Source organism: Sorex fumeus, unplaced genomic scaffold (assembly GCF_029834395.1).
Source record: "Sorex fumeus unplaced genomic scaffold, SorFum_2.1 ptg000061l, whole genome shotgun sequence".
NCBI lineage: Eukaryota > Metazoa > Chordata > Mammalia > Eulipotyphla > Soricidae > Sorex > Sorex fumeus.
Window position 1 is genome coordinate 57,702,959 of NW_026606118.1, and position 27,730 is coordinate 57,730,688.

Sequence of the window (27,730 nt, forward strand, 5' to 3'; positions counted from 1 at the left end):
CCATCTTCAGATTGCTAGCACTTGAATAAACCTGCTTTTAAAAAAATTTATTAGTGAAACACCATGAGGTACAGTTGTAGACTTACAAATTTTTGTGCTTGGGTTTCAGTTATACAATGATTGAGTACCCATCCGTCCACCAGTGCCCATTCTCCACCTCCAATGCTCCCAGTATCCCTCCCACCCTCCTACTCCTCCCATCCCACCCCACCCCTGTGGCAGGGCATTCCCTTTTGTTCTCTCTCTCCTTTTGGGTGCTGTGGTTTGCAAAAGAGGCATTGAGTGGCAATCATGTTCGGTCTATAGTCTACTTTCAGCATGCATCTCTCATCCTGGGAGGATCCTCCCAACACCCTTTACTTGGTCCTCCCTTCTCCAATTGAGCTGCCTTTTCCCCTAGCATGTGTGGCTGGCCTCCAAGCCATGGAGTGAACCTCCTGGTACTTATTTCGGCTATTCTTGGGTGTTAGTCTCCTATTTTGTTACTTTATATTCCCCAGATGAACGCAATCTTTCTACGTCTGTCCCTCTCTTTCTGACTCACTTCACTTAGCATGATACTTTCCATGTAGTACCACTTGTAATGTAAATTTCATGACTTCATCTTTTCTAACAGCTGCATAGTACTCCATGGTGTAGATGTACCAAAGTTTCTTTAACCAGTCATCTGTTCTTGGGTACTTGGGTTTTTTCCAGATTTTGGCTATTGTGAATAGTGCAGCAATGAATATAGAAGTGCAGATGTCATTTCGAGTATACATTTTTGCCTCTCAGGGATATATTCCCAGGAGTGAAACCTGCTTTTCTTATGCCAATCCTTGTCTCTTGAATATTGACCTTCATAAGCAGCCAAACTTGGATATGGTACCAGGGCTGTGCTTGCATCCCCAAAATGGAGTACACAAAGTTAAAAAACCAAACGTATCTTGTACCTCATGTTGGGATGAAGGGAACCCCAGGATGGGGTATACCAAAGGGTTGCTTTTCATAGGGACACAAGAGGGACAGGCGGGGTGAGATTAGAAATGTGGCCCTAAAGAAAGGGAATTATTGGTGTGGAATGTCACAAGGGTGGGCCTAGGGATGCCTGATAACCTGGATGACCTAGGCCCTGTTACATTATCTAGATGACCAAATGCCAGAAGATAGTCTTCTCAGCAACGTCTCTGTAAGGTCCAGCAGTGGAGAGTCAGTAAGAGGAGAGGAAATGAATAGAATAATAGAATTTAGCAAGAGTTTTTTAAAAGGTCCTGGGCAAGGTTTGCAACTCTTAGTAGGGGCCTGCAAAGTCTCACCATGGGTCAAAACTGTAGCACTGTAACACTGTCCTCCCATTGGTCATCTATTTGCTCGAGCGGGCCCAGTAACTCTATCATGAGACTTGTTAACTGTGTTTGGCATATCGAATACGTCACGGGGAGCTAACTTGCCAGGCTTTGCCATGCGGGCGAGATACTCTTGGTAGCTTGCCGGGCTCTCCGAGAGGGGCAGAGGAATCGAACTCGGGTCGTCCTGGTCGTCCACGTGCAAGGCAAACGCCCTACCCACTGTTCTATCATTGAAACAAAAGCAGGAATGGGGAAGGCAAGAAGTGGGTGTTGTTTCAGTTGGTTTTATTGGACCATTCATGATTATTTGATTGAAGCTGGTGGGCCTACACGAGTGGCTTATACAAGGCAGGGAGGAGAGAGATGGTCGTTTTCCTCCCGATCCGCCTCCGGCACTCTGAGCTGTCTGGGAATGTTAGGACTGGTTAAGTTTGGGGATGAGCCCCAGCACGGCATGGGCCAGAGCCCCGCCAGCTCCACCAGGTGACAGTCAAGCCACACATGACATCCATTTGGTCTTCTCCGAACTGGAGTGTGTGTGTGTGTGTGGGGGGGAATGGGGAGTTAATCCCCATCTCCTCACCACCAAGATTTCTCTAGAGGAGCCATGGATTCAGGCTAGAGCGAGGAAGCGCTCTTTGCAGGGAAAGAAACTCAGTCCTAGACCTGACCCAAGCTTTTCAGGTTCTTGTTCCAGCTCTTAGACAAGAATCTGAGGAGTGGACTAGCAGTGATATAAAACAGATTTTGAATCACTTGATATCCCGTTACTCATCGATTTGTTCGAGCGGGCGCTAGTAACGTCTCCATTCATCCCTGTTGCGTGCTAGCGTAGCCCAATGGCATCTGCTTGTTCTAGGAACATGAAGAGCCTCAAACCGATCGTTCAGGGTCTTGATGAAGAAGTCTGACCATCTCGTAGGTGGGCGTCCACGCGATCTTTTGATGTCCCGTGGAATCCAGTCGGTAATGGCTCTAGTCCAGTCTAGTCGTCTCTAAATCTCATTACGTGTCCAGCCCATCTGATTTTCGATGCCTTGGCAAATGAGACAGCGTCCCTGATTTTATTTGGAGGTTTTTAGGAAGGGGAAGGAGGGAGGGAGAGAGAGAGAGAGAGAGAGAGAGAGAGAGACGCACTCAAGGGAGAATGAAGGCTTCTCCAAAGATGGAGAGACTCAGTACACATCTCAAGAGGGAAGATGCGGGTCACACATGTGCTTGGGCGCCACATGTGCTTTGCTATATGGGCACAAGCAGCATACGCGCTGCCTTTCTTTGTTCAAGGTGGCATTTTATAGGGTTTCTCCAACCTGCCCCCCTCCTGGTACTTTTGTGAGGGCAAAACTGATGCCATGACAAGCTGCAGCTAACATTAAGTCTCAACTAGGCCTCAGTTTCTGTTTCCCCAAAGCAGAACTTGCAGTTTCTGGTAAACTCCCAGATGAGTAATTTGCCTAGAAAAGGAATTGGGCAGTTGGGTCTGGCTGGTCAGAGAGGGGGGTCACTGTACCCTCCTTAGAAACTGTTAGTAACTGTAGTCAAATTGTTGACCGCTGTTGTAATAGGTCCAATGCTAAAAATAGACCAGTATATAAATTGCTTCTTAACTCTGAACCCCCTATAAACTGCTGGTGATTTGGAGTCGGGACCCTTGTCAAGACTCCACTGCGTTGGATGAGACTTGGGCCCTAGCTCGAGATAGCAACGGCTTGGGCTAGTAATAAAATTCCTTTGCTTTAGCATTATTGTGTGTGGAGTTGGTGTCTCAGCAATTGGGGATCCGAAACTTGGGCACAACCCTTTCTAGCAAAGGTAAGAGTTTGGTTCTAGGGTCTGGAGCGATAGCACAGCCGGTAGGGCATTTTCCTTGCATGCGGCCGACCCAGGTTTGAATCCCAGCATCCCATAGGGTCCCCTGAGCACCGCCAGGAGTAATTCCTGAGTGCAGAGCCAGGAGTAACCCCTGAGCATCACCGGGTGTGACCCAAAAATCAAAAAACAAACAAACAAATAAGAGTTTGTTCCTAGGGTGGTTGTCGAGGGGGTTACTTTGGTCTGGAGTTTCTCTGGCAGAGGTGGGGGTCGTTTGGGTGTCATAAACCTTCAGGTCCTTAATTGCAATCTCTGTCTCTACTGAAGTTTGTGTCTCTGTGGGGTCCAGTCTCCATAAGGTCTGTCACAGGTACCAGGAAGATCTTATCAGGCTGAGGCCTTAATTCTTGCAGCTTCAGTGTTACTGGATTTATTACTTCTCAGAAATTGCATTGCCATGGGCCCTCTGATATCTACCTGCCTGCCTCAAGATCCTGTTTTACTGAATATGGTGCATCCCTTGTGACAACTCCAGAAAGTCAGACCCCTGTGAAGTTTTCCAATAGTTATGGGGTTGTTGTTACATCTCACTGCTTCAGTCTCTGGCCTAACCTTACAAAATCCACTGCTTTAATAGTTGGTTTCAGTAAAAACTGACTTTTAAAAAAAATCTGGAAATGATCACTCTGGACAAGAACTGAGTGCTGAAAGTTGGTAAAGAGATATATACGTGATAACTTCCCAGTATCTGTAATAATGCTCAAAGTAGAGAGAGAGAGAGAGAGAGAGAGAGAGAGAGAGAGAGAGAGAGAGTATAAATGCCTGTCACAGAGGCAGAAGGTCCTTTTGTGGGGGTCGGAGGGAAACTGGTGGGAAAATACACTAGTGAAGGGACAGATGTTGGAACATTACATGACTGAAATCCAACCATGAACAACTTTGGGGCTGGAGCAATAGTACAGCAGTTAGGGTGTTTGCATTGCATGTAGCCGACCCAGATTCAACCCCCGGCATCCCATATGGTCCCCTGAGCCCTGCCAGGAGTAATTCCGGAGTTCAGAGCCAGGAATAACTTCTGAGCATCACTGTGTGTGACATGAAAAGAAAAAAATCATGAACAACTTTGGAACTGTGCATCTTACAATGGCTCAGTTAAAAAATAAGTTAGCAACAACAACAACAAAATCTAGAACAGTTCATTATACTGGAGAGACAAGTGACATTTGACTTCCTATATCCGAGGTTGCTTGAGTCAGTTGCACTCATGGCATAAGTATGCTGTTTGGAAAGGAATGTTGCTTCTTAGTAAGTCTAGACAAATTCAGACCAATATTTGGGCCAAACTTTGTGGTGCTCAGGGCTTTCTCCTGGCTCTGCACTCAGGGATCACTTCTGGTGGGGCTCAGGGGGACTGTATGGGGTATCTGGGATAGAACCCCGGTTGACTATGTGCAAGACAAGACTCCTACCTGCTGTATTATCTCTCTATGCCCCCCCACCATCCCCTAAACCAATTTCCAGCCACTAAAAAGACCTCCTAGGCTGGAGCGATAGCACAGCAGGTAGGGCGTCTGCCTTGCACGCAGCCAACATGGCCAACCCGAGTTCGATTCCTCCGCCCCTCTCGGAGAGCCCGGCAAGCTACCGAGAGTATTCGATATGCCAGACACAGTAACAACAAAGTCTCCAGTGGAGACGTTACTGGGCCCGCTCGAGCAAATCGACGATCAACGGGAGGGCCTTTACTTTTACTTTACTTTAAAAAGACCTCCCAATTGTGGAAACAAGCTTCCCAGTGGTGACTTTCATGAAAAATATTTAGTCTTGGCTCTTTTGGGTCCCCTGCCAGGCTTCTGTCTGTTATTACTCACAGGACCTGGCCTTAGAAGCATCTTGTCAGATATTTCTTATATGCTTGAGGCCACCAAACAACTGATGGTGATTAATGTGGAACCACAGAGACAGTTAAGTGAGACATGGTGTTGTGAGACCTCTAGACAGCCTCTTCCTACAACACCTAGACTGCACTGGGACCCTATTCGATGCCCCCAAATCAGCAGGATGTAGTCTGATGGATTGGACACCCCTGGGGTCAGGGTTAAGCCTTTGAGAGAGAGGTGAGAATGAAGAGGAAGCCTCTCCTGTCTCCTCCTATATTTTACACATTGCTGCAAAATGCCTGGACTCTTTCTGAGAATGGAAAGTGACCAATTCCCTAAGATCATACACTCTGTCCTAGATCTTTGGTTCACAGGAGACTAAGAGATAATGAAAGGCTTACACACACAGTCAAATAGATAACTTAAGTCTCTAAACTTGCATTTTCTGTAACATTCTTTTTTGTTTGTTTTGTTTTTTTGGGGTCACACCCGGCGATGCACAGAGGTTACTCCTGGCTCATCCACTCAGAAATTACTCCTGGCGGTGCTCGGGGGACCAATGGGATGCTGGGAATCAAACAGCGTGCAAGGCAAACGCCCTACCCCTGTGCTATCGCTCTAGCCCCCAAGCCATTCTTAGTCCTATACTAAGTTCCTCCTGGTGCTGGGTAGTTTCTTTGTCTTCTACTTTTATTTGTTTTTGTTTCATACCCAGCATGTTCAGGGCTTACTCCTGGCTCAGTGCTCAGGGATGACTCCTTGATGGGTGAGTTTAAGTTAAAAATAAATAAATAAATAAATTTGGTATTTCCAACAGAGTCTGAGCATTTGAAGAATCCGGGAACTGTGGAGGAACATAGAGCCTCACCATCACTGTCACTGTTCCTGCCCCGCATTTCCCAGGCAGCAGTGCTCTGGGTCCTGCAGCAGCCACAACACAAGTGCCTTAAACCAGTGCAGTCTCTAGCGGAAACAATTTTAAGGATCTTTCCCAGCCGAGCTCTCTCTGGGGCTTTCTAAGCAGCGTTGCTAGACTTGCTAGCCTCATCAGGAAAGGAAGATGTTGACTTCTATTGATAGTCTTATCAGAGCCATTGTTCTTTCTGAATACTCCCCGAGGGGGTCCAGTCTTTGGGTTTGTGTTGGCTGCTGGTTGTAGTCTAGAGGAGGGGGTGGGGGCGTCATAACTTAGTTTTACCGTTCTCTGTTGCCGGTTTGGGGCAATGGTGCTTACTACTGCTGGTTCTGTGCTCAGGGGTCCCCCGGCGGGGCTCCGGAGACCTCACCGAGTGCTGGGGAATCGAACCGGGTCAGTTGCATGTAAGGCAAGCGTCCTGCCGCTCCCATATATATATTTATATATATGTTTTTTTTTTTTTGCTTTTTGGATCACACCCAGCAACGCTCAGGGGTTCCTCCTGGCTCTGCACTCAGGAATTACTCCTGGCGGTGCTTGGGGGACCATATGGGATGCTGGGAATCGAACCCGGGTCGGACGCGTGCAAGGCAAACGCCCTACCCGCTGTACTATTGCTCCAGCCCTATATTTATATTTTTTAAAATCACTTTTTGAAATTATTCCACGCCCAGAGGCCCCATACCTGACTACAAGGAATCAGGCAAACTGGAAAAGTGAGAAATCAGACCATTTTACTGTGTTAATTAAGTCGACGGTGGGAGCGGAAGGATGCTCCCGACGCCGCCCTTATAAGCTCGGAGCACCCGGGGAGCTCCAACAACCCCGGCCGTCCAGGTCCCCGCCCCGCGGGCAGGCCGGCACGTGGAAGGGGCGGCCCTCGCGGGCACGTGGAAGGGGCGGGCCTCGAGACCACGTGGTCCCAGGGGGCGTGGCGTGGCGGGCCCGCGAGCGCCATCTTGGCGGCGTCGGGGCGGAGCCGGCCGCGCGCGCCTCGCTCCCCCTCGGCGTGCGCCGCCTCGCGCCGGCCGCCGCGCTCGTCCCGCTGCTGCCTCCCGCGGCCACTCGGGGCGTGGAGCGGCGCGATGCCGGAGCCTGAAGTGGGTGTGTCGTCGGCGCGCTCGGGCCCTTCGGCCGCCAGCCGCGGCGACGGGGGCGCGTTCGAGCGCGAGGCGCGAGGGCAGGGCCCGGAGCGCGGGCGGCACGGGGCGAGGCGGCCGTGGCGGCCGCGGCGGCCGTGGCTGCCCCCGAGGGGCCGGGCCGGGGGCCGGCGGCCGAGGGGCGGCGGAGGCGGCGAGGCGGCCGCCGGTCGCGACGCCGCGTACTGGCCCGAGGACGGCGGCGGCGGCGACCCGCGCGCCGACGGCAGCGCCTCGCCGCCCCCCGACGGCGTCTCGCCCCGGGGCCGCGGCCGTCCCCGCCGGCCGCGCTCGCACGGCGGCCCCCGCGGCTCCCGCGGCCGCCGCGCCGCCCCGACGCCGCCCCGGGCGTTCCGCGGCTCCCGCTCGCCGACCTCGCCGCGCTCCCGGCTCGGCTCCTGGTTCCCGCCGCCGCGGGCCCGGCTGCTCCCGCGTCCCGCCCGCGCGCGCTTCCAGGGGCGCCGGCGCGGGGTGTCCCGCGCCGACTTCGCCCGCTACGTCCGCGGAGACCCTCCCGGAGACGGCGGCGGCGAGGTAAAAGCCCCCGCGGCCCCCCGCGCGCCGTCCCCTGCCCCCGGTCTCGGGTCTCCGCCGCCCCCCCGCCCCCCACGCCCGGGTCCCCCGCGGGCGACGTGCCGGAGCCTCGCGCCCCCGGAGCCGCGGCTGCACCTAACGGACTCGGCGGAGGCGCCGGGCGCGGGGCCGGGGGTCGCCGTGCGCGCCCGGGACGGGCTCCGGGGGGCGCGGGAGCGGCTCGCAGACCCCGCGGCGCCGCCGCAGCGGGGGCGGACCCGGGCACGGCGGCCCGGGGGGGGGCGGCGCTGCGCGGGGCTCTGCGGCCCCCGCCCGGTCCCCTGGACGTGCCTGAGCGCCGCAGCGAGGCCCCCTGGCTTGGGCGACGGGTGGTGACTGTTGGAGTCGAGCTTAGTCGCGGGCAAACTGGACTCAACTCCCGAGGCCAGGAAGGGATCCGAGTGCATTTCTGGAAGCTTCGGGTCTCCAGTGGGGAGCGCCAGGAGCTGTGGCCGGGAAAGTGTCCTAAGTAGCAGAGGTGGGAGAGAGGAGCGAGGGTAAGTCAAGGCGAGGGGATGGGCTGTGCAGGGACGGTGAAGATGACACGTTTTTGTGTCCTGTTGCGCCCCCCCTCCCTGTAAGGGACGCTCTCTTCTTGAGTCTTTTGAATCTCCCCACCGCGGAATGGACTTTGCTGGTTAAAGGAGGACAATGTCAGGGAAAAGTCTGTTTCAGAGGATTCATCCGTGAGTTTAAGTCACTTCAGTCCAATTACTCTATTAACACCCCCTGCTGTTCCAGGACGGCAAGTCTTTCACTGTTAAAAGCGATAAAGCACATGCACAAACACACACACAAAGGCTTTCGGATTTGAGAGATAGTACCGGTGGGTAAGGTGTGTGCCTTGCTCTTGGCGGACATGGTTTCATCTCATCCCATCCCATCTGGTCCCCTGAGCACTGCAAGGAGATGAGTGCAGTGCCCTGAGCATTGCGGGGTCTGATTCAAAAACCACACAAAAAACAAACAAAAGAAACGGACCTTCTGTTTTAAGGGGCTGGCCCCAACCCAGTTCCTATCAGTTCAGTTTACACTTGCTTGGTTGGTAAGCACCCCAGAGTGGGATTCTTACCCTCTGGCAGGACTGAGGTGGGGTTAGACTGCATCACTCTTTTTTTTTCCTTTACTTTTTGGGTTCCACCAGGCAATGCACAGAGGTTACTCCTGACTCATGCACTGAGAAATTACTCCTGGTGGTGCATGGAGGATGCTGGGAATGGAACCCCTGTCTGCCATGTGCAAAGCAAACGCCCTGCCCTTCCCCCCCCCCCCCCCCCCATTGCTCCAGCGCTTAGACTGCATCACGATCATGATCATTCATGATCTTCTTGTTGTTCGGAGATTGCCTCGAGCAGGCACCAGTAATGTCTCCTTCGTCCTCTCCCTGAGATTCTAAAAAGTGCCACATTCAAGGCTCTTTCAGTGTTAGGAGAATGAGACCCATCATTGTTACTGGTATTTGGCATATTGGGTACACCCCGGGGAGTTTGCCAGACTCCGCTGTGTGGGCGGGTTATGTTCGGTAGCCTGTCAGGTTGTCCAAAGCAAGAATGAGATAATAAGATGTCGCCTGGAATCCGGGAGCTGGTTTTATATTTTAGACTGCATCACTCTTTTTTTGGGGGGGGGGTCACACCTGGCGATGCACAGGGGTTACTCCTGGCTCTGCACTTAGGAATTACTCCTGGCGGTGCTTGGGGACTGTATGGGATGCTGGGAATCGAACCAGGGTAGGCCGCGTGCAAGGCAAGTAAGTGCCCTACCTACTGTGTTATCGCTTCAGCCCCTGCATCACTCTTAATACCCACTGAGTAGTGCCTCAGGCAGGTTTGTGTTTTGGATTTTTGTTTTTCTTTGCTTTTTTTTTTTTTTGGTTAGGTCACACCTGGCCTGGCTTATTTATACCTGGCTCCATGCTCAGGGAATGGTCCTGGCATTGCAAGGGAAATCATGTAGTGATCAATCCAGGTTGGCCACAGCTTGCAAAGCAAGTCCCCAATTTGTTGTTTTGTCTCTCCCTTGTTACTACTTTAAATTCTCTAATCCCCTTTATGTTTTTGGGGCCACATTGTACTCTGAGAGGTTTCCTGGCAGTGCTAGGGGAATCAGTGTGGTGCCTGGGTTCGAATGCTGACCTCTTGTATGCAAAATAGGCACTCAGGCCCAGGGAGTCCCGTCTTGAACCCCCAATCATTTTTTTTTTTTTGGGTCACACCCGGCAATGCACAGGGGTTACTCCTGGCTTTGCACTCAGGAATCACTCCTGGCGGTGTTCAGGGATGCTGGGAATCAAACCCTGGTCGGCTTAGTGCAAGGCAAACACCCTACCCGCTGTGCTATTATTCCAGCCCCAAGCCCCCAATCTTTTTTTTTTTTTGTTTTGTTTTGGTTTGGTTTCTGGTTTCTGGCCACCTCACCGGTTCTTAGGAGACCATATGGAGCTCTGGAGAGGGAACTCCTGATGCCTGCAAGCATGGCAGGCTCCTTACCTTCTGTGTTATTGTTTCAGTTCCTCCATACTTAATTTAAGCTTAGTGATAAATTGGGTTTTTTTGTTTGTTTTGTTTTGCCTTTGGGCTGCACCCAGCTGTGCTAAGGGCTTTCTCATGGCTGTATGCTCAGGGATCACTCCTTGTGGACTAGGGGAACAGAAGGGATGCCAGGACTTGAACCTAGCTAATCACATGTAAGACAGGCACCCTTTTTGCTGTATTATCTCTGACCTAACACTTTTTCTGGGGGCTGGAGCCATAGCAGAGCAGGTAGAGTGTTTGCCTTGCACTCCGCTGACCTGGGTTCAATTCCCAGCATCCCATATCCCCCCCCCCCCCCCCCCAGCACCACCAGAAGTGATTCTTGAGTGCTTAAGCAGGAGTAACCCCTGTGCATCGCCGGGTGTGACCCATTAAAAAAAAATCTCTGACCCACGCTTTTTCCCGAGTGTCTCTGTTTACCAGAACTCTAGGCATCCTAGTGCTAGGTGAATTGTTGAGTTATTACTGTTATTTTTATTACAGGTCACAGTCACTGCACTTTTTATTATTTTTTTTCTTTGTTTTGCCTTCCTGCTTTAATAGCTTCACGGAATTCTTTTTATTTTTTGCAGGGGGAGGGAGATTGAACCACACTTGGTGATGTCCAGGATTTATCTCTGGTTCAGCCATCACCTCCTGGCCATCCTGGTAGAGGGTTGCGTGTGTGTGGGCGGGGGAGCGGGAAATGGACCCCAACCAGGTCCTGGTTAGAACCTAGGGTGACTGAAGTAGACGAATACTTCTCCTGCTGTACTACTAACGGACAGAGTTGCAATGTCCTCTCTGGGAAGGGAGCATAACATGACAACATAACCATGCCGCCTGACCCTGCGCCAGGCTGTTTCATTCCAGATGCCCCCGATAGTGAGACCCCTCTCTGCCCCAAGGGACACAGCCCAGGTACTATCTCTCAGTGACCTGAGCTGGGATTCTTTTTTGGTGGGAAGGGTTGGTGACATCCAGCGATGCTCAGGGATTATCCTGACTCTGCACTTAAGAAATACTCCTGGCAGTACTGGGCACCATATGGGATGTCAGGGCTCTAACCTGCATGTAAGACAAACCCTACTCGATGTATTATTGCTTCAACCCCTGAGCTGGGCTTCTTTGAGTGTTAGATATGCTTGGGAAAGCAAAGAGTAAGGAATGAACCTGTCTCCAAAGCAAGGCACAACTTAATCTGTTTGTCTTTCATAGAAAATGACCTTATGCAATCATCAGTTACAAACCTTTTTAATTTGAGATCCGTTTTAAAACCTAGGTTTGTGTCTTGCATGCTTCACTAAACATGCTTCTGTGAACAGACTTAATTCTCTGCACACATCCCATCTACAGTTCCTCTATGTGAAAGGATGAAGAAATGGATCTTAAGTGCCTATTTCTGGAGTACTTTTTTACCCCCAGCCACTAAGAAATGGCTTCTTGAAGGGGTTCAGAGTGATGGGAGTGTAGGACAGTGGGTAGGGCACTTGCCCTGCGTGCAGCTGACTTGGGATTGATTCCCAGCACCCTATGTGATCTCCTAATCCCTACTAGAAGTGATTTCTGGTGCAGAACCAAAAGTAAGCCCTGGAGCACCACTGGGTATCGCCCCAAATCCAAAAATAAAGGACTTGTTGGACCACTCCTTTGTGAATGGGAGATAGGCATAAGGATTTTCTTTCTTTCTTTCTTTCTTTCTTTCTTTCTTTCTTTCTTTCTCTCTTTCTCTCTTTCTCTCTCTCTTTCTCTCTTTCTCTCTTTCTCTTTCTCTCTCTCTTTCTCTCTTTCTCTCTTTCTCTTTCTTTCTCTCTTTCTCTCTTTCTCTCTCTCTTTCTTTCTTTCTTTCTTTCTTTCTTTCTTTCTTTCGCTTTTTGGGTCACATCTGGTGATGTTTAGGGATTACTCCTGTCTCTGCACTCAGGAATCACTCCTGGCAGTGCTCAGGGGACCCGTATGGGATGCCGGAGATCGAACCTGGGTTGGCTGCGTGCAAATCAAACGCCCTACCTCCTGAACTATCACTTATAGCATAAGGATTTCTTACCCTGTTGTCTGTTATGTGCTCCTTTTTTAGGTAGACTTTACAAGTCTGTGTTCTGCCTCTCTTATGGAACAGAGTTTAAGGATTACAATTCGCAACGAACACTTCTCTGTTGGCACACCAGAACAACAGCAGCAGCTTAGTGACCAACTGAGGTCACCAGTGGATAATCCGGAGGAGGCACACAGGTAGGTGTCATCTAAGGCCTGTGCACTGGAATAGTATTGGACGGTAGAAATGTTGTTTTCTCAGTGGTGTCTTTGAGTGGTGCCTACACTGAAGTTAGGCCGTGTGTTCTATAAAGTATAACATTGGAAAAGGCTCTGAATGGGGCAATAACATGCAAATGGTACAGCACATGAGGCCCTGAATTCAGTCCATAGTACTGTTCTTGTGGCTACCGAGCACTATGGGCCCTACCGGGCAGAGTCCCTTGAGAGCAGTTAAGGGCTGGATAGATAGCTTAGTGGGCTAAGGCTCTTGCTGTGTGTGCAGAAGGCTGTTTTTGGCAGTGCCAAGAGTCAACCTGCAAGTACTGAGCCGCGCTGGCTATGGCCTCAAAGCCAATAAATTAAAGAAGGCGCTGGGAGGAAGATCACAGGATCTTGAGCATCTGTGTGCAAGCGAGTGGTCATCAGTGCGGATCCCTGATGTCCATAGGCACTGAGCTCAGTTCTGGAAGCTCTCATTTGAGTCCTGTAGCTCTGCTCTCTGACCCTTTGATCAGCAAGTGCTTTCCTGCCTTATAGCCATTTGTGTGAGCCCCGCAAAAATGGAGTGCACCCCCAACAGGTTGCTAAACCAGGGAGCACTTTCTCTGGCAAGTAAGATAGTGTGTGGGCACCACAATGGACCCTAGTAAACATGGCCACCATAACTTCTATGCCACAATTAGGAACATGGTCACGTGTGGGTACCACAACAACTCTCTGATCAGTGTCTTGAGTGTGTGAGCCCACAGCCAGATGGGCGATTCCCCTCTTAGTACCAGAGCTGAAAATGTGCAAATACTATAGCCAGGCATGTATATGACCCTTGAACACTGAAACAACAACCAGGGGAAGGGGGAAATGGTCTTAAAATTTTTATTAAAATTAGGGGCTGGAAGGGCTGGAGCAATAGCACAGCGGGTAGGGCGTTTGCCTTGCACGCCACTGACCCGGGTTCAATTCCCAGCATCCCATATGGTCCCCTGAGCACCGCCAGGGGTAATTCCTGAGCGCAGAGCCAGGAGTAACCCCTGTGCATTGCTGGGTGTGACCCAAAAAGAAAAAAAAATAAAATTAGGGGCTGGAGAGATAGCACAGCGGGTAGGGCGTTTGCCTTGCACGCGGCCGACCCGGGTTCGATTCCCAGCATCCCATATGGTCCCCTGAGCACCACCAGGAGTAACTCCTGAGTGCAGAGCCCTGTGCATTGCCAGGTGTGACCCAAAAAAGAAAAAAAAAAAAGTTTTTTTTTTTTAATTAAAATTAAAAAATAACAGAGTGGGTAAAGACAATTGCTTTGGGGATGGAGAGATAGTAGATCAGGCAGGGCACTTGCCTTACATTTGACTGACTTGACTGACCTGTGTTCTGTTCCCAGTACCCCATATGGTGCTTTGATCATAAAGTGATCTCTGAGTTGAGCCAGGAGTAAGCCCTGAGCATTGCTGGGCATGACCCAAAGTCCAAAAAAAAAAAAAAAGAGTTTATATATTTCATTCAGCCTTTTTTTTTTTTTTTGGAATCCAGGTTATCCCTATCCCAGCAGCAGCACCTCAGGGTCTGAGCAGCATGGCATTGGCTTTCTTGGGCCCTTGCATACCAACCACTGGCCTGGCCCAGAATTGTTGGTGGGGCTCTTATACTTCCTGAGCACCTCTTGTGAGGTTTCCTTCCCTTCAAAAATCTGGGCTGGGGTCATGGTACAAAGGGTAGGAGCGCATGCTTTATCTTTGGGAGGTTTGGGTGGGATTGATCATGGTCCCAGGTGGTCCCCCAACACTGCTAGAAGCGACTCCTAAGTGCTGGTCTGGGACAAGTCCCCAAGAACCGTTGGGTATGACCCAAAGCCAAAATAAAATCTTCAGATGATGTGGATTCTAAAATACCGGAATAGGCAAAGGGTATGGGTTAAAGGACTAGAACACATGCTTTGTGTGCAGAAGCTCCATCTTACTAGATCAATAGCACCTCCATGATTCCAACCCAGCCCTAAAACCAAAATTAAAAGAATGGAGCTGAGGGTTCCTTCTCAAGTGAAAGTTCTGGACAAATTAACTAATTGTGTTCTTATTCAACTCGGTGTATGCTTTTATGTAGATTTAGAAAGGAATTAAATGTGTCTATGAAACTTTCAAGCTTTAGTAGAAGACTAATAATACAGAAGATAGGGCGCCTGCCTTGTATGTGGTCAACCTGGGTTTGATCCTCAGAACCCCATATGGCTCACCCTCCCCCACCAGGAGTGACTCCTGCACACAGAGCCAGGAGTAAGCCTTGAGTACCTCCAGGTGTGGCCAAAAAAAACTGAATTTTTTTTTAAAAGATAAAAAGTTTTGAGTTCAGCTCTTGAACCTTGTTGCAATGTTCAGACCTCACTGCTCCAGTCTCCGGAGCTTCCAGCCTGAGACCAGCAATGGGGGAAAAAATTAGTTTCTTGCCCGATGTACACTGAGGCAAACTCAAAAATTAAAATAAATTGCAACCATAAGGGAAATGGTGCGCATTCAGGCTGGTCAGTGTGGCAAGCGGATCCGTGCCAAGTTCTGGGAAGTCATAAGGATGAGCATGGCATCAACTCCACCAACACCTACAACGGTGACAGCAACTTGCAGCTGGACCGCGTTTCTGTGTACTACAACGAAGCCATAGGAGGCAAGATCCTCATGCGATCTTGGTGGATATAGAACCTGGGACCATGCACATTGGTTGCTCAGGTCCTTTTGGCCAGGTTTTCAGACTAGACAACTTTGTTTTTGGTCAGTCGGGGGCAGGGGAGGCCGAGCTGGTTGGATGTGGCGTAGGAGACTGAGAGCTGTGACTGCTTGCCAGGCTTCCAGCTGACCCACTCGCTGGGTAGGGACACAGGTTCTGTAATGAGCACCCTGCTTATTAGCAAGACCCATGGAGAGTATCCTGACCAATCATGAACACCTTCAGTGTGGTGACCTCACCCAGTGTCTGACACCAGAATGAGCCTAATATTGCCACCCTCTCTATCAGTAGAGAACAGTGAAGAGACTATATTGACAACGAGGTGCTTTGATGATGTCTGTTTCTGCACCCTGAAGCTGACAACGCCTACTTACGGGGACCTGAACTATCTCTTCTCAGCCACCATGAGTGGTGTCACCACCAGACTCCATTTCCCTGACCAGCTCACTGCTGATCTCTGCAAACTGGCAGTCAGTCTGGCGACCTTCCCATGTCTCCACTTCTTCATGCCTGGCTTTGCCCCTCTCATAAGCCACACAGACCAGCAGTATCAGGCCCTCACTACCTGAACTTACCGAGCAGGTCTTGGATGCCAAGAGCATGATGGCTGCCTGTGACCGCTGCCATAGCTGGTACCTCACAGTGGCTGCCATGTTTTCTGGACGAATGTCCATGAAGGAGGTCGATTAGAGGATGTTGTATAAATAGAAGAATAGCAGGTACTTCATGGAATGAATCCCTAGCTGTCAAAAGCACTGTGACATCTCACCTGAGGCCTCAAGATGACAGTCACTGTCATTGACAACAGCACCGCTATCCAGGAGCTGTTCAAGAGCATCTCAGAGCAGCTCATTGCCATGTTCCACCGGAAGACCTTCCTCCACTAATACACAGGTGAGGGCATGGACGAGACTGGAAGCAGCATGAGCCAAATGACCTCGTCGCTGAGTATCAGCAGTACCAGGATGCCACCGCAGAAGAGGAGGAGGATTTTGGTGAGGAGGCCTAAACGCGGAGCCCTGTCACCCCAGTGTTCTCAGTTCCATCAGCTTTTTCCTCAACTAACCTGCCTTTCCCTCAGATTTTGCTTTTCTTGCTTTCATCATTTACATCATTCCCCCCCCCCCCCCCCAATTCTTTTAGGTGGGAGTTCTAATAGTGCCTGGCACTGTTAGTTAGATGCTTATTAAATACTTGTCTGTTGGGAAAATAATAAGTTTTGAGTTCAGCAAATGGGCTGGAGACAATGTAGAGACATGGGTGCTTTTCTTATATGCAGCCCCACTGTGGTTTGATTCCTGGCACTGCATATGGTTTTGCTCCCAGCTCTGCACTCAGGGATACTTTGGGCAGTGCTCAGGGGATTGAAACCAGGTCAGCTACGTGGAAAGCAAGTTCTTACCCGCTGTCCTCTCTCTCCAGCCCCCGAATTTGCACTTCACATAGCCAACAAGTAACTGGCATTCCTGAACCCTTTTTGAGGCTCACAATTTGCTACAGCTAATTCTCCCATATCCTTTGGGTGACCTTGGGAAAGAGGACATGAATGTCTAATCAATAAATTGATTTTTGTCTTTATTTACATGATAGCTAATTTTTTGTTCGCACAGCGGGTAGGGCGTTCGCCTTACAAGCGGCCAACATGGCCGACCCGAGTTCGATTCCTCCGCCCCTCTCGGAGAGCCCGGCAAGCTACCGAGAGTATTCGATATGCCAGACACAGTAACAACAAAGTCTCCAATGGAGACGTTACTGGGCCCGCTCGAGCAAATCGACGATCAACGGGAGGGCCTTTACCTTTACCTTTGTTCGTTTTGTGCCCACACCGTACTTACAATCAGAACTTACTCTTAGCTCTGCAATCAGGGATTGCAGGATTGGGAAACCAATCTCAATTAATTTCGTAAATAACAGTACTTCTTTATGAAGCACCATACTGCTGAGGGAAGGAGCTTAAAATTTTACAAAATCTTTTGAGAGCTTGGCAAGCTACTGAGAGTATCTCGCCCGCACGGCAAAGCCTGGCAAGCTCCCTGTGACATATTCGATATGCCAAACACAGTAACAAATCTCACAGTTACTGGGCCCGCTCAAGCAAAATCGATGAACAATGGGAGGACAGTGACAATTGTTTCAAAAGGAGGTAGAAAACATGAGATAGTTGATCTGAATTCTCCGACAATACCAGGCATCTCAAAAATCAGGTAAAAACCAGTATGTCACAGAAAAGCTTACAAAATGAGATATCCGCGTCTAGAGATGGTACAGCAGGTAGTTGGGTGCTTGCTTTGTAACGAGACCAACCTGGGTTCAATCTCCACAACACCATCTCATGTTTTCTACCTTTTTAAAAAATAATTATTTTGTTAAATTTTTAAGCTCCTTTCTTCAGCAGTAAGGTGCTTCATAAAGAAGTACTGTGATTTACAACATTATTCCTAGTTGAGATTCAGGCATCCAATGTTTTAACACACATTCCCCACCATTGTCAGTTTCCCTCTACCAATGCCCGTGTCCCTTCCACCCTTCAGCCTACCTCCTTTTTTTTTTTTTTTTTTGCTTTTTGGGTCACACCCGGCGATGCTCAGGGGTTACTCCTGGCTCATGCACTCAGGAATTACTCCTGGCGGTGCTCGGGGGACCATATGGGATGCTGGGAATCGAACCTGGGTCGGCCATGTTGGCTGCGTGCAAGGCAAACGCCCTACCTGCTGTGCTATCGCTCCAGCCCCCAGCCTACCTCCTTAACTGGCACTTTTTAAACAAGGTTTTTTTGGGTTTTTTTCTTGTTTGTTTTTTTTTTGCTTTTTGGGTCTCACCTGGCGATGCACAGGGGTTACTCCTGGCTCTGCACTCAGGAATCACTCCTGGCAGTGCTCAGGGGACCATCTGGGATGCTGGGAATTGAGCCTGGGTCGGCTGCTTGAAAGGCATATGCCCTCCCCGCTGTGCTGTGGCTCCAGCCCTTTAAACAAGTTTTCAATGGCAGGGTTTCATGCACACCACGCCTTTCCCAAGAGCATCCATTTCCTTCCCCCATTGCTCCAGTGTCCCCTTATCCCCCCTCCCCATGGTCCTGCTGTCAGTGTTTTCTACCTTCTTGATAATTGAGTGCTAGACTAGACCTAGGTGTGCTGTGCCGCGGTGACGTGTATCCTAGTGTGGAGCTGAGCTTGGGAGAATAGAGGAACTTGTTACTGCTATCGAACCTGAGATTCTTTTCCTGCAGAAATAGGATCAAAGCCTCTTGGTGTGGTAAATGGCGATTTAGCAGTAGAGTGACTTCTTGAATATCCCTTCCTGGAATTATGTGTCTTTGTGGCTGGCAAAAAACTACAGAGTAAATTATCTTACTTGTTATGTTTGATTTCAGAGTTGGCCCATGATTTATTCTTATTTCTTCATATTTAATGCCCTAGTGAGACCTCAGAATTCCCCAGATTGTCATGGGAGTGGAAAATAATAGGAATTTGGGTTCATATAAGTGATAGATATGATAGAGGAGGCGATAAAGTTTATTCTCTTTTTTTTTTTTCTTTTTCGGTCACACCCGGGGATGCACAGGGGCTACTCCTGGCGGTGCTCAGGGGATCATATGGGTTGCTGGGAATCGAATCCAGGTCGGCTGCATGCAAAGCAAATGCTCTACTCGCTGTGCTCTCACTCCAGCCCCCATAAAGTTGATTCTTTTAAAATTTTTTTCTCAGGGAAGAGGGGTGATTTTGACCACACCTGTAAGTGCTCTAGGGGCCATTCCTGACAGTGGACAATATGAAGTGCTGGGAATCAAATTGGATTCATCATACAAGTCACGTATTAATGTCTCTTCAGCCCTGAGGTTTAATCTTTTTCCCCCCTTTATTTGGCCACACCTGTTGGTGCTCAGAGCTTCTGTCTCTGTGATCAGGGATCACTCAGGGCATCATGTGGGGTATTGGGACCAACCTCAGGTCTACCCCATGTGCAAGGTAAGCTCCCTCTCTAATATCACTCCAGCCTCCAAAATCTTTTATTTCTTTTTAATTCTTTTTAAATCTTTTTTTTTTCTTTCTATGATTTGTACCTAATTCTCTGGACCACAGGTAAGGTGCTTGACTTGTACACAGTCAACCTTGGTTGGATTCTCTACACTGCATATGGTCCCCTGAACCTAGCCAGGAATGATCCCTGAGCATAGAGCAGGAGTAAGTGCTGAGCACTGCTGGGTACAGCCTAAGAAACAAAATTTACCTTTTCTTTCTTTTTTTTTTTTGGCATCACACCTGGCGATGCATAGGGGTTACTCCTGGCTTTGCACTCAGGAATTGCACTCCTGGTGGTGCTCGGGGGAGTGTATTGGATGCTGGGAATTAAACCTGGTTGGCTGTGTGCAAGGCAAATGCCCTACCTGCTGTGCTATCGTTCTAGCCCCACTTTTAAAAAAAAAAAAATCATAAGGTTCATGAATTTAGTGCACAAAATGTTTAGGACTGTGGCTGGAGATAGGGCATAGTGGGTGAAGTGCATGCCTTGCATGTGGCCCCATATGGTTCCCCACACCCCATCAGGACTGATACCTGAGTGTAGGGCCATGAGTAAGCCCCAAGCATTACCGGGTGTGGCCCCCAACACAAGATTAAAATAAAGTTTCTTTTTTTTTTAAATTTTATTTATATAGGAGTACTGCTATTTATTCAGCCACTGATTTTAAAGTTTCAGGCTATCATGTGGTACATAGAGCTCTCTGCTAAAGACTGGATATTCCATTGTGTGTTTTCCTCTTTATGCCACAAAGGCTGGAACTTAATTTCTTTATTATTATTATTTGTGTTATTTATTTTTGCGTCACACCCCGCGATACACAGGGGTTACTCCTGGTTTATGCACTCAGGAATTAGTCCTGGTGGTACTCGGGACCATATTGAACCTGGGTCAGCCACGTGCAAGGCAAACGCCCTACCCGCTATGCTATCGCTCCAGCCCTCTGGAACTTTATTTTATTTTATCTTAAATTTTTATTAGTGAAACACCATGAGGTACAGTTGTAGACTTACAAATTTTTGTGCTTGGGTTTCAGTTATACAATGATCGAATACCCATCCTTCCACCAGTGCCCATTCTCAACTCACTATTTTTAGGTTTTATTTTGGCTTTATAATGCTCTCCACTCTCTGATCCCTGTATTAATGATTTGGTGAGACGTGTTTGCTCAAAAGGGTGTTTTCTGGCCACATGCAGTAGTTCTTGGGTCTACTCTAGTTTTGTGCTTTGGGTGGGGGGTGCTCTGGGTGAAGCTTGGGGACCATGTAATTCCTAGAATCAAACTAATGCCAGGTAAGCACCTAAACCCCTGTTTTAAATACCCTTCGTTGTCCATCAGACCATCGAATAGCCGTCTTAAAACTGTCTTCTAGATTTGTGTGATTTTGCTTTTTCCTGTTCAATTATATTCAGTGATGCTCATCTCTTTAGGATTGCACTGAATAAGGATGCTGCCCAGTACTCTCGTGATCATAAACAGCACATTTCTCAGGAAGAGGGACCTCTAACTCAAGACATCCTGCACCATTCTGATAGTCATTCCCATATCTGCAGTGATGTTGAGCTGTTGCATGGAAAAAGACCAAATAGAGACAAACTGAAAGGTTCCTACTCTACAGGACTCGAGGAAAGGAGCCGAGAGTCCAAACGGCCCCGCTATGATGACACAGACATGGGAGATGATGACCCAGGTTTTGCATTGTGGATACGGAACTGTTTGCAACAGAGACAAAGCCCTAGGTTTCGAGACCACGAGTTTCAAGAACAAGACCATGTCAAAATAAAACAAGAAGACAGGGAGCATTGTAGGTGCTTGGGTCAGGATCCAGTGGGAGTTGTTGGTGTCCCACCAGCACTGGAGCTGGGACATTCTTCACGTTGCCCTGAGGAAGTATCTGTGATGCCGAAGAAGTCCGTTCTCAAGAAGCAGATTGAGGTGGCTGCGGAGCCTCCCTCACAGGTCTGTATCCTGGGTTGGTTCAGTCTCTTGCTAGTCCTATAATACTTTAATTCTGTGTTTTCTGAAACTTTATAATATGTGCTAGATGCTAGACCAGCAGTGTCATGTCTGTGATCTGTACCTTGAAGGACTCTTCAGAAGAATCTGTAGACCAGGACCAGAGAGGTAGTACAGTGGGTAGGTCACTTGCCTCGTATGCGGCTGACCCAGGTTCAGTCCTCAGCACTTCATAGGGCCCCCTGAGCACATCAGGAGTTACCCCTGCGTGTAGAGCCAGTAGTAATCTCTGAGCACCACCGGATGTGACCCCTGGACCCCTCCCCCCACCCTCGAAAAAATCTGTAATCCTCTTCATATACGACCAGAGACCTCTGTTGTCATATACTTGACACTGGAAAATGAACTTAAGCTTTGTAAGTGAGTAACCCTGCGGAGTTTAGGCTGTGGATTACTTGAAGTAAACTGAAAGAACAAAGGGCGGAGACTGTCTTTGCTTGGAGAACATACAAAATGCATCAGTGCTAGGAAACTAGACCAGAAATCAGGAGACTCCGATTCTGGAGTCCTCCTTTGCTATATGACTTTTAGATAAGTCAGTCCTCTGTTCTGGGACTCTGTGTTATTCATGTAGGACTTGATGGTTAGCCAAGAGCACTAGTTAGTATTATTTGTTTTGGTACTGCTGAGAATTGAACTCAAGATTTTTTTTTTTTAAGTTGGCGAGGCAAGTACTGTACAGTTTTTAACTTCATTCCTGGCCCCCGATTACTCTAAGAGGGTTACTCTTAGAAATCAAAGGTTTCTGAAGAAAGCGAAACAGGGACGGAGCCCCCTGACATAGTACAGAGATAGATACTTGCCTTGCAAGAGAAGCCAGGGGAGGCTTAGCATTTAGTATTTCAGCATTTCCTGTCCCCAAAGCAACCACAGTCGCTCTACTCTTATGTGTCTTTCCTTTAAGTCATCTCTAGAGTTCCTTTGAATTCAGTTTTTTCCCTTGATAAGGACAACAAATGACAAAAATGAGGATTTTGATCAAATCTGCCTTCTTTCCTATTTCCCCTTTGCTGTAGCCAAACAGCTAGAGAGGACCCATTTTTGGCTCCGGGTTAAGGATATCGTATGTTCTTTTCTGTCATACTTAAAGGAAAAGTCCAAAATGTGTTTATTGGGGACCAGAGAGATAGGACAGTGGTTAAGGTAACTTGTCTTGCATGTGGGTGACCCTGATTCCATCCCCAATATAAGGTCCTCTAAGCATTGCCAGTAGTCACTCTTGAGGGAGCCAGAGAGTATAGCAGCTAAGAATCATGCCTTGCATGTGGCCAACCCATGTTTGATCCTCAGCATCCCATATGGACCCCAGATCACTGACATGTACCTACTGAGCACAGAGCCAGAAGTAACCCTCGAACCTAGACAGTACGACCCAACCCTACCCTCTGTTCAAAGAAAACATTTCAGAAGTCACTCTTGAGTCCTAGAGCACTGCTGGGTGTGGACCCCAGACAAGATGTGTTTGTTTGTATGGTTTCCCTACTCATCTGATCTGAATGTTGATGTGTTTCCATCTGAGGAAGCATCTTCTTCAGCCTTGCTCTTCCTCCTCTGGTCTGGTAGAGGGCTGTGGAATAGCCAGCACACGAAATGACGGTTGTCTGCTGGAAAGTGAGGGCCATTTTATAGTATCCCAGGCATTTCATGTCCATCAAGTCGGAATTGGGGGCTCTGCACCAGGTACTTCGAACCCTTCTGGAGGAGGGATGAAGGAAATCTGAGAAACACGTGTTCTTTTGGGGAGGCTGTCACCCTAGAAAGTCATTAATGCTTGTATTTTCCCATTTCAGAAAGTATTCATCTCTATGTTTGTGAATTCTGCATAGAGCTAAATCAGGTGTGTTTGTCTTTCAGCTTAAGCGTTTTCCCTGCTGTACCAGTTCCAGCCAGGATCACACTCTCTGCCCTGGACAGTCGTCCCTTCCACTCAGTGGTCCTACTGCTGCCTTTGCCTCCAAGCTCGAACACCAGACTGCAGCTATGCTAGACAATCCTCTCAGAGAGAAGTTTGGAGGTTTTCTGTGCCACGAAGAGAAATTGGATCTGAAAGCAGAGGGCCCTGAGGAACACACCGACTTCTTGCTGCCTCATGAGAGAGCTGTGGAGGATGGTAGTGGATTTTCTCGCATTCTGAGTGTGTTGTCAGATTCTACCAGCACACAGGAAAGAAATCGACTCAGTTTCTTTGACATTGAGGATGAGGAGAAATTTCTCTATGGAGATGAAGAAGAGGTTTTAAAGTCCGAATCTCCTTCAAAGCCTCCTGGGGGCTCTGAGAGTGAAGTGCTGAGGCAGAAGGCAAGTTGCTGCATCCCCTCCCCAACTCCGGCTGTTAAACAAGAGCCGGTAGCAGAGACCAGTCCCGAGTGTGCCATGGTTCACGAATTGGTCAGGACCATTGGGCTAGATAGTGTGATATCCGAGGTTAGCAAACTGGCTTCATGCTCCCAGGAACACGCTCATGACTCCAGAGATGTTCTGTCCACAGTCAAGAGCACTGGGAACCCCAGTGTTTGGTCCCAGCAAACAAAGGTTCCTCAGTCGAACCCAAACCCTAGCTGCTGCTTTCATTGTCAAAATCCAGAACGTTGTCCTAGAGAGTGCCGCTTCAGGCACCATCACTGAGTCCAGTTTTTGTAATGCCCTTGCAGTTTCCAGTGACGGTGTTCTGAAGACCAGCCTGTGTTTTGTTTTGTTTTCCCCCGTAGTCCCTCCATTATACTTGGGTTCTGAGAACAACCTTCACTTTGTCTGGAGTATTTCCACTGTGAAACTGGAACTATGCTTAGTGAAACCCCATTATGCCATAGCATCCCCAATAAACCTTTTTTTTAAAAATTCTGAACATACTCCCTTTATTTAGGCCTTTAAAATGTACCATTTCTTTTCTCTAGTTCTACCTCTGTTTATTAGTCAAAATTTGATAGGGGACTGGAGCGATAGTACAGTGGGTAGGGTGTTGGCCTTGCACGTGGTCCCCCAGCACTGCCCGGAGTGACTCCTGAGTACAGAGCCAGGAGTAACCCCTGAGCATTGCTGGATGTGACCCAAAAAGCCAAAAAAACCCCCAACTTAATCGGAAAGTATCTAACTGGCATCTATTAAAAAATGATTTATTACTGAACTTTTGATTTTTAACCATACATGACAGTGTTCAGGGGACCCTGAGGTCCTGGGGAATCTAACCTTGGCCTTAGTTTTTGTTTTGGGGCCACACCTGGCAGTGCTTACTCCTGTTTCCGAGCTCTCGAATCCTGGTGGTGATTGGGGACCACATGGAATGGTGGGGATTGAACCTTAGTTTGATTGCATCTGAGGCAAGTGCCTTACCCACTTGTACTATCTTTAGGCCTTATCTAGGACTTTTGCGCGCAAAGCTAGCACTCTGGTCTTTTTGGTTTTGTTTTTGTTGTGGGTCACATCCAGTGATGCTCAGGACTTCCTCCTGACTTTGCTCAGGGATCACTCCTAGAGGCAAGGGGGACCACTAGGGATGTCAGAGATTGAACCTGCCTGTATGCAAGGCAAACACACAACCCACTTTACTATGGCTCCAGCCCCAGCACTAGCTTTTTCAGCTGTCACCTAGCCCCATGCTGGCATCTCTCTTACTCCGTAGGTAAAAGTGCATGTCGAACGTGGCAGTAACAAAATAGTGATCTAGTAAATAGACTTTGCTGTCGTTTAATTTCTTTCTCCCACATCCCTGTCGATGGATTGCTGACTCTGAGGCATGGATGTTTCTGTTGAATGGCTGCCATCCTCTACTGATAAAAGCTACTAACATTGCCAAGATTCATAGTGCACTTTCAAAATTCAGACATCTTTCTCAAAATTTCTCTTCAGAATTTTGAATCAAAACTCTTCAGAAGGGCATAATAAAAGTTTATAAGGCCCTGGGCCTTGTTACTTCTCTACTAGTCCCTGTTATATTCCTCTGTTTTAAGAAGTCCCTTGGGGCCAGAATGATAGTTCCGCCATTAGAGTGCTTGCCCTGCATAGAGTGGACCCAGGCTCATCCCCGGCATCCCAGATGGTCTCCCATGTACTGCCAGGAGTAACCCCTGAGCATTAGTTGTCTGGTGTGGCCCCAAAACAAACAAAAAAAAGATTTTTTTCCCCTTTTTTTTCTTCTTCTTTGTTTTTTGGGCCATATCCAGCCATTCTGAGTTACTTCTGGCTTTGTGCTCACGGATCAGTCTTTGGCAGATTGGCTGATCATGGGTGATGGGGATCAAACTTGGGTCAGCTGCATACAAGATAAGCAATCTACTCACTGTTCTGGCCCCCAGAAATCTTTTTTTTTGTTTGGTGTTGGGCCATACTTGGCAGTATTTAGGGCTTATTCCTGGGTCTGTGCTCAGGGATCGTTCCTGTCAGTGCTTGGGGGAACCCTGCGTGGCGCCCAGGGTTCAACCAGGGCTGACTGCATGTAAGGCAAGCACTGTAATCTCCGTACTATCTCTGCTGCTTTATCTGTTCTTGGTTTTTGGACTTTACCTATCTCGTGGTGCTCAGGGACTTCTGTGGGGGCCGTGCTGTGTTCAGTACGTGATGTTGAGCTTTGAATCCAGGCCTCCTGCATGTGAAGCATGTACTAACCCACGGAACTCTCCAAGCGCAGGTTCTTTTGCTGTGCTGGGGATGCAACCCAAAGTTTCATGCAAAAACCTTACACGCAAGGCAAATGTTCTGCCACCGAATTATTACCACCCCAGTATAATTGTGAAAAAATTTACGGTTAAGTCTGGAGGTTCTGGGCTGGAGCAATAGCACAGCGTGTAGGGCATTTGTTTTGCACGCGGCCTACTCGGGTTCTATTCCCAGCATCCCACCTGGTCCCCCGAGCACCGCCAGGAGTAATTCCTGACTGAAGAGCCAGGAGTAACCCCTGTGCATCGCCGGGTGTGACCCAAAAAGAAAAAAAATACCTGGAGGTTCATCCAGTCTCCATTCTAAACACATTGTCATTTCTAGGCATAGTTCCTCATTTTCATCTTTAGGCAAGAAACATCTAAATTGAAAGGAAGTTATTTACAATTATTGATAGATTGAGTGGTTTTGGTTTTGATTTTGGAACCACATCCACTGGAGCCCAGGGTCTGCTCCTGACCAGGTGAACTTGGCTCCTGCATTCAAAGCATGTACTCCAACTGGATTAGTCCTATTGAGTGTATTGTTTTTTGCTGTTTGTGGTCTTGTTTTTGATTTTGTTTTTGCTTTTTGGGCCACACACCAGTGTTAAGAGCTTATTCCTGGTTCTGTACTCGAGGATCACTCCCGGCAGTGCTCGGGACATATTGGGGCTTGAGAGTCATCCCGGGTCAGCTAAATACAAAGCAAGTGCCCTGCCCTCTGTACCATTGCTCTGGCACCTTTATTGTTTGTTTTGGGGCCACACCTAGTGGTGCTCAGGGTTTACTGCTGACTCTGCATAGGGGTCACTCCAGGAAGTTATTGGGAGGACTGCCATAGTGATGCTGGGGATCACACTGGGGTCAGCCTTATACAAGAAAAAACACCTTAACCCTCAATACTATTTGGCAAGTGTATTCATTACTGTTGGAGGCCCTGGGTTTGATCACTGGCACCACAGAAAAGAAAAATGCTTTTGCATCCCCAGCAAGGTGGTACAGTTTGAAGAAGACTCCTCAGCCAGAGAAAGTCATAACCCAGCAAATCAAGTCTTCATGTTTAGCAAGTATGTGTGGTTCGCCATGAATACCAAAATGTCATTGTTCCGAATAACCCAGTTAGCAAGGTTTATTTGAGAGGTGTTGTGACACAGGAGGGTATTTGTGCCCTACCTGCTGGTTGTAGGGGCTACTCCTAACTTGGTGCTCTGGCGTGCTAACTAAGGCCAGTGCTCAGGGATCATAAGGTGCCAAGGATTGAACCCTTGTTGGCCTTGTTTAAGGCAAGTGTGATAACCCAATTGGTAGTCCATATGGGATGCCTGGTATTGAATCCGGGTCAACCACTTGCAAGGCAAACACCCTTCCTGCCATGCTATCACTCCGGCCCCCTCAGTTGCTTTTTATTTATTTATTTATTTATTTATTTATTTATTTATTTATTTATTGAGTTTTGGTGTTAAAACCAACAGTGGTTAGGTTTACCCTGGCTCTCTGCTCAGATAACAGTTCTGGCTATGCTTAGAGGACCAAATGTGCTGGCAATTAAACCTGAGTCCGCGACATTCAAGGCAAGCACCATGACCCTTGTTCTGTCTGTTGGTCCCATCAGTCAGTTACGGTTACTTTCAATGGAAACTTTAGGTTTTTGCATCATAAACTGGCATGGTTCTTGTGAGTAACTGCACAGTGCCCAGGAGAGCATGTGGTGCTACCAACTGGAGCTGCAGCTCCCACATACAAAGCATGTACTTGGGCTCTGAGCATTTCTCCAGTCCCGTGGAGTTATTTTTGAAGTAAAATTTTTTTTTTGAAGTGAAATTTATATTGTAAAAATGAACATTTTAGTGGTCGGGGACTAAAAGGATTCCCATGTGTTTATATCAGCATGGGGATATTACAGACTCCGACAGGCTTTGCATCTTTTTGGGAA

At 48.5% G+C, this 27,730-nt stretch overlaps 1 protein-coding gene and 1 pseudogene across 1 annotated transcript in view; both read left to right on the plus strand.

Moving 5' to 3' along the window:
• The window catches only part of DLK2 (delta like non-canonical Notch ligand 2), a 442,344-nt gene that overhangs the window by 100,205 nt on the left and 314,409 nt on the right, over nucleotides 1–27,730 (plus strand). The window lies entirely within an intron of this gene.
• On the plus strand, nucleotides 7,022–16,135 carry LOC130034403 (tubulin beta chain-like; annotated as a pseudogene).